Here is a 7,604-nt window from a genome sequence, read left to right as displayed (position 1 = left end):
TACCTATCACCAGTCTATCCCATTCCCCCACCCCCCTCCCCTCTGAAGCGCTCAGTTTGTTTCTCAGAGTCCATAGTCTCTCATTTTTCATTCCCCCTTCTGATTACCCCCCCTTTCTTTATCCCTTTCTTCCCCTACCGATCATCCTAGTTCTTATGTTCCATAGATGAGAGAAATCATATGATAATTGTCTTTCTCTTCTTGACTTATTTCACTTAGCATTATCTCCTCCAGCAACCTCCAACTTCTTAATAAGGATCATCACATAAGGCACAGAGGCACATCTCCCAGAATACATCTTTTTCAAGTCATAGCAGGATGAGAATTCCAAAGAGTTTCCAACCCTTCACTCCAACCCCCAACCCATGGATATATCCAGGAGAATGGATATATAAATCACCTAGAAGTTATTTTAATTAATGAAATTTAGTGATGGGAAATGACATCAGGATTCTGTTGAGATTTTAATAGATCAGACCTCTTGATTTGTTAAGTCAGACTGAACTCTCCAGTGTCTAATTCCATCCAGTATTTTGAACTGAGACTACTACTAATACTAAAGGTATTGCAATGCTTACTATGGGTTAGACACTGAATTGAGGGCTCTCACGGATTGCCTCGCTTAACCCTCTGGATTACCCTATGAGGTTTATACTATTATTACCTTTTTTTCTGGATGAGGAAACTAAGATTTAGAGAAGGTAAGTGACTCATGACCAGGAATGATTTGTGCCCTGAAGGCCTCAGTGCAAAGCCCCGAAGAACTTCTTCTATCATTGGCAAGAGGGGAAAGGCAGAAGGTGTTTAGGAACAGCTGGTTGTGGGATGGCAGTGTGCTGAGGATAGACTATTAATTTTGGATGTCCCAGCAGGGTCAAATCACAACAGACCAGCACTCACATGCTAAGGATGTTCAGAAGCCACAAGCTATGTCTCAGCTACTAGCCCTCGATTAGATTTTGAAGGAACTCTTTCTGAGGAAAGAAAGATTGGAGGTGTACCAGCTGGGTTTGACAAGACCAGTAAGGGAAGACAGGGCAGAACACCACTTTTCCTGCTGTCCCCACCCTCCATGAGCAGAAGTGGGGGAGCAGGACAGGGGATGGAGACTGGGACAGAGGAGTCAGACACATGGAGCTGAATCATCGGAGACACCGTGAGAAGCTGAGACCACATAGTGGCTCTGCTTGTATTATGTTCTGGCTGAGAGCTTGGCAAAGTAGGTCTTGTGAGCTGCAATAAATACCCCCATTTGGAAAAAGAGGAAACCCAGCAGCCACTGCTTCTCTAAGAAGACGGAATCTCACAGGGAAGGGGCTGTAAGGATTCTGTGTCTGGTGGTGTGTGTAACCCCTCAGGAAGACCTTGATCATGTTCTCTGTGAAGAATCCCTTGTCTGTGTTCTCCAGGCCCTGGGATCCTCCCTCTGGCAGGGTTCATTGTCCTCATGTCCGTGGTCACATCGGAAGTGGGCTCTGGGGAGTCTGGGCTCCTTGAAGGCTGCTAAAGCCAGTAAGCTGCTGAAGGATGTTCAGTTCAGTCAGGTCCTGAAGTGGTTAGATTTTCTGCCGTGTGGACAAGGATGGATAGAGATAGGATAGATAGAGAAGGATGAGGCTGACAGGCAAGAGGAAAGTAGATATAAGAGAGAAAGTCTTGATGCTATATGGGTTCCTGGTCCAGCTATTCTTGCGGCTCAAATAAGTCCTTCCCTTTCTACTCCTTAGATTCTCTTTAGAGTCTGTGAGATGCCCCTGAGGCCTTGGCAACCGAGAGTCCTCACTAATACAATCCTATAATGAATCCAACTGCCAAAGGTATTCCATTCAATGCACAGACACTCAAGTTCTTTGACTTGGACTAGAGTTCTAATAATTTTTGCCCCATTTTTATTAGATAACATTCATTAACATTACCAAGGCAAAAGCAAAAACAAACAAGCAACCCTCCCCCCAAAAACCCCCAAATATTGTGGCTGACTTATGAGCAGATGTATTTACTTAAGAGGGATAATAAATGACAATGAGTCATAATGCACTGGGTCTAGATACCCTGATCTTGCTCCAGAAGATCAGGTAAATTTGTATTAATAATAAAAAAATGCATAAAACATAGGAGAGTTAAACAAAATGTGGTGGACACATACAATGGACTATTACTCAACTTTTAAAAGGAAGGAAATTCTGACACATGCTACAACACAAATGAACCTTGAGGACATTACGCTAAGTGAAATGAGCCAACCACAAGAAAGCAGATACTGTATAATCTCACTTACATGAGGTACTTGGAGTAGTCCAATTCACAGAGGCAGAAAAGAGAATGGAGGTTGCTAGGGGCTGGGAGGATGGGGCCAGAGGGAGTTGTTGTTTAAGGGATACAGAATTTAGTTTTGTGACATGAAAAAAGGTCTGGAAATTGGTTGCCCAACAATATAAATGTACTTAACACTGCTAAACCTTGCACTTAAAAATGGCTAAGATGGTAAACTTTGTTGTGTATTTTACCACAATTAAAAAAAATCAACCGGTGAGACCAATGTTTTAGAACCGTGCTGTTGTTAGAAAACAAATACATTTGTTGATAAATTAGTCTAGATATCAGACTAGATGACCTTCCAACCTGGATGCTTAAAATTTTGATGATAGCTATTACCCAGGCAGGTGGTTCTTAATTTTTTCCCTTAATGTGGTACACATAGAAAAATTATTCTATTTTAGACACATGGGAGCAACTGGAAGGGCCTGCTTGAAGCTGGAGGTCATTGGTTGGGGTGCGGAGGTGGGGGCCTCTAGCTGTTCCAGCACCTGGCCAGCTTGCCAAGTCCTGACTGTCTCTGTGCTCCAATCACCTCTTCATGGCACCTGCTGGGAAGCTCCCATCTACGGAGCCTGGTCACAGGGCGATTACCTCTGTCAATGGCTATATTCCAAAGCTGACAAATCAAGTTTGTGTAACCTGTAGCTCTGACAAGATGGAGCAGTTCTGGTTGTTGTTGTTATGTAGCCTGCTGATTTCATCTGCCAAGCCTTGAACAGCAAGGCAATGTCGTCAGATGTTACACCAGGCTGAAAATAAGAAGGCTCATTAGTTGTTCATTAAAGTAGATCAAGCACAACCAGCAGACCCTGAGACATTATTGTTCACATTCAGTGTGACTGTCAGATACAAACATAAATATTAATTCTTTCTGGAAAGATGATTTCTTCTCCCTTTCCAACCACCCATAACTTTGATAAGATAACTTATCCTAACCTGGAGTGGGAATTTGACAAGGAACATGGATCCCTAAAATAGGGCATTCACATTGTGCTATATTATTACACAGTATATTACATTAGGGTACACTTAACTCCAGAACAAAGAAAGAATTTCTCTGTGTCTTAGATCAGATCCTGCCTATGTTACTCTTACAATCCATCATGGCTTCCTGAAATGTTATTTTAGGTAAAAATGAGAGTGATGTTTCTGGAAAATGAACTTGGGGCAGACTAGAGATGATACTCTTCTCTTTGAGAGGTGGAGTCAATTCCCCTCACCTTGAGTCTGGGTGAGCTGTGACTTGTTTGGCCAGAAGCAATACTGTATTATAAAATGCTAGGCGAGAAGCAACCTTCCCCTCACAGAAATCCTGCTTTCTGCATACAATAGGTTACGTCCATCTATGAGCTTGGATATACCCAAACTGTTCTAAGATAACTCAACCAAAGAAAAATTCAAAGAATACTTAATTAAGGATGTGAATGACTAATATGTTGTCTCTATATTTGTTTTCTCTCTTGCCATTCTGATCACAATCCTCAAGAAATCATCAAAGCATTCCAAAGTTTAAAGAATCTTCAGGAGGACTGATCCACATTGATTTCCTATTTGGGGAGAAAGAAATAGGCTTCTAAGTCAACATGTTATTATTATGGTCGAATGTTGAGAGGAGCTTTGGGAGATGATGCTCAGATCATGACAGTTATCAACAGAGTAGCTTTATTTTTCATTGCATTCCAATTATTTAAAAAGTACTAGACCCCTTAAGTTGTAAACAAATTTTAGAAAAACTAAAAAGAATGATCCCTATTTCAGAGAGTGGTCAGCAAAGCAAGGAAGGCCTCAAAGCAACAGATGAAAGATGCATAATCATTTCTTACGTTGTCTAACACTTTAGAGGGGTGAAGTGATTTGCCCAATGTCCCACTGATGGTAAGTGGTGGAGTAAAGATGAGCCTACAGGTTATAGTCATTTCCTTCCCCTAAGCCATGTTGTGTCTGCAGAACACATCGCTTTTATAGAAACCCATATGAGCCATGAACATTTGAGAAATAGACAACTTTAAATTTTGACATGTAACCCAACAAGCTCATTGCCATGGTGTTACTCTACCAAAACTTAATTGAAAAACTGTTCAAGCATCTGAAGTCATGGGACATGCTGTTTTTGCTGGTTGCTTAACTGAAGTTCAAAGAAAGAAAGCAAGAACTTTCTCCACACTCTAGCCTCCAGTTCAGCTTGGGCTCATCTGATACTGGCCACACATTAGGTACCATAAGTGTTTAAAAAATATCTCTCAAAGGAGGACCCAAAGTTGGTTCTATTGAGATGTGTTATTTGAATTGATATTATTTCCCCCTCCTTGTTCTGTTCCCCTTGAAATGGCATACTTTTCAAAGCTTATAAACAATAGGCTTCCACGAAAGGGTAGTTAAAATCATAACCCTATCTCTTGGGACAAAGAAATATCAGTAGAAATAAAGTGTGCTTTGTATGTATATTAGAAAGCTTGGAAATGGCAAGCATTTTGTCACTGAAGAGGTATAAAGCTTCCAAAGTCAACATAAGCTAGTAGGTTATATACATAGCCTGTTCAACTCTGGACCCAATAGCCAAGATCAAGGCCATTTACTGATAAAAGTAGACCTTGAACAGTATTTATCAAGGTCTCTCTCTCTCTCTTTTTAAATCCCTACAGCTATTTGGGAACATTGAAACCAAACTGCACTTGCACGTAACCTTGATCCTGTGTTCTACTTCTTATGTTTATTTGAGGTAGTTCTCCATTCTTAGGTCTATGAACTCTAGGTAAATGATCCTACAGTCACACTTTTATTAAGGACTCAAACCATTATGTAATGGATGGGTAAAATGTTATTTACAACTTCTGAGGAAGACAAATCCTACGGAATGAAATCCCCACCCTTTTCTACAGAGGAGCTCAATTGGTTGGGTGAAGGGGCTAAACATTTGATTAGAGATAGAAAAGAGGAAACTGGCTCTACTTGGAGAGAAAATTTGGAGTCCTAGGGAGCACTAACTTCCTATCAAGGAGCATAAAGTTGGCACTATGGCGTAAGCCTGAAGATGTAGCACGGGACAAGAGGGCCAAAGAACAATCCGTAGGGATGGACGGTGTAGGACTTGCTGAGCGCTTAACTGAAGTTGCTGTATTGCTGTAATATTTCTCTCCCCTTCCTCCACAATCTCCTTTTATTCAAGTTGGCTACCAAAGGAAAGGCCTTGCATGCAGGGTTTTGCTTTCCCTGGGCTTTGGTTTTGGGTGAGGGTAGGGTGGGCGATGAGACCACGGGAAGTGTCCCAGTTTGACATCTGTGTCAATGTCGTGTAGAATAGGAACCGCATAGGTGAACCAGTGGGATGGCTGTTCATAAATCGAACTGATTAATTAGAAACAAGGAGCTTAGTGTAAGGACGCTCATGAAAATAAAACCAATGTGGAGAAATGTTGGGAAGGGCTTTTGACTTCCATAGGACATGGAATGGAAGTCAGAGCCAATTTCACATAGAGGTTAGAAGGATGTGAAATCATTTTGTGTCTTCAACGTCCTTCAAGAGTGATCTGTAGTTTCTAGAATATAGATCCTTTACCTCTCTGGTTAAGTTAATTCCAAGATAACATATGATTTTTGGTGCTATTATAAATGGAATCAATTCCCTAATTTCTCTTTCTTCAGTCTCATTGTTTGTGTATAGAAATGCAACTGATTTCTGAGCATTGATTTTGTATCCTACCACATTACTGAATTTCTCTATAAGTTCTAGTAATTTGGGGGTGGAGTCTTTTGGGTTTTCCTTATAGAGTATCATATCATCTGTGAAGAGAGACAGTTTGACTTCTTTGCCGATTTGAATACCTTTTATCCTTTTTTGTTCTGATTGCTGTCACAAGGACTTCTAGTACTATTTTGAATAATAATGGCAAGAGTGGGCATCCTTGTCGTGTTCCTGATCTTAAGGGAAAGGCTTTCAGCTTTTCCCCATTGAGAATGGTATTTGCTGTAGGCTTTTCATAGATGGTTTTTATGAAACTGAGGAATGTACCCTCTATCCCTACACTCTGAAGGGTTTTAATCAGGAAAGGATGCTGTATTTTGTCAAATGCTTTTTCTGCATCAATTGAAAGGATCATATGGTTCTTGACTCTTTTCTTGTTGATATGATGTATCACACTGATAGATTTGCAAATGTTGAACCACCTCTGCATCCCAGGGACGAATCCCACTTGGTCATGATGGACTAACATAACATAATAAAAAAATTATTATTAAAAAAAAGGATGGGAAATCATAGCTACTCCTGGTAGAAGTACTTTACATGTGTCTCTTGCTCGTGCTTTCTCTCTCTGGGAGGGGGTGTTTAACAGATACGTAAATATCTTTACATAACTTTTGATTATCTCACCCTTCGGAGGTACTATTTGCTTCTTTTTTGATTTTACAGATGAAGATATTAGAGCTGTGAGTTTCTTTTCCACGGCCATTTAGGAAAAGCAGGAGAGCAAGGGATTAAGGTGACACCTGACCCCACTGCCATGATGGTTAGGGCACAGGGAAGAGACAACACTGTGGACCCCCCGGAGTCACTGAACAGCTTACTTCCTTACACTGGGGCCAGGGAGGATCTCTGGTGGCTTGTGATCTAAACAGCTCGGTTCGCCGTGTATTAGTGACTCTAACTATATATTGATCTACAGATTCAGATCCCTAAAGAAACAAGTAGGAGATTTTAAAGGAATGAATGGCCTTTGCCATATCATCATTTTCATTTAATCTTTCAACATGGGTTCTTCATCAGAGTCAGTTTTCTTGGGTGAATTTGCTCCAGCAAATAGAATGTTTCTGTTCTTTGCACAGAAATTGCAGGAACTGACAAATCAGTGTGATGAAAGTATGGAAGGGAATTCCTCTTGTGCAAATGAGGGACAGGCGGGGGAGGGGGACAAGCAGCTGTAATCAAATAAGAGAGTTAAATACATCACTGGAAAAGCAAACACGCCGGTTATATGTGAATTAAGATCCATTCATCACAACCAGGAGCAACTGAAAAGTCTGAAAATTAGAGATCACAACAAAGATTTTGGATTTAGTTAAGAAAGAAGAGGTTGGGGCACCTGGGTGGCTCAGTTGCTTAAGCGTCTGCCTAGGGCTTAGGTCATGATCCCAGGGTTCTAGGATCCAGACCCACATGCATTGGGCTCCCTGCTCAGCAGGGAGCTTGCTTCTCTCCCTCTGCTGTTCCCCCTGCTTATGCTCTCTTGCTCTCTCTGTCAAATAAATAAGTACACAAAACTTAGAAAGAAAGAAAGAGAGAGAGAGAG

This window comes from Ailuropoda melanoleuca, chromosome 9, assembly GCF_002007445.2.
Source record: "Ailuropoda melanoleuca isolate Jingjing chromosome 9, ASM200744v2, whole genome shotgun sequence".
NCBI classification, from domain to species: Eukaryota; Metazoa; Chordata; class Mammalia; order Carnivora; family Ursidae; genus Ailuropoda; species Ailuropoda melanoleuca.
The sequence above is the reverse complement of the archived record's forward strand: the minus strand, read 5'-3'. Positions refer to the sequence as shown.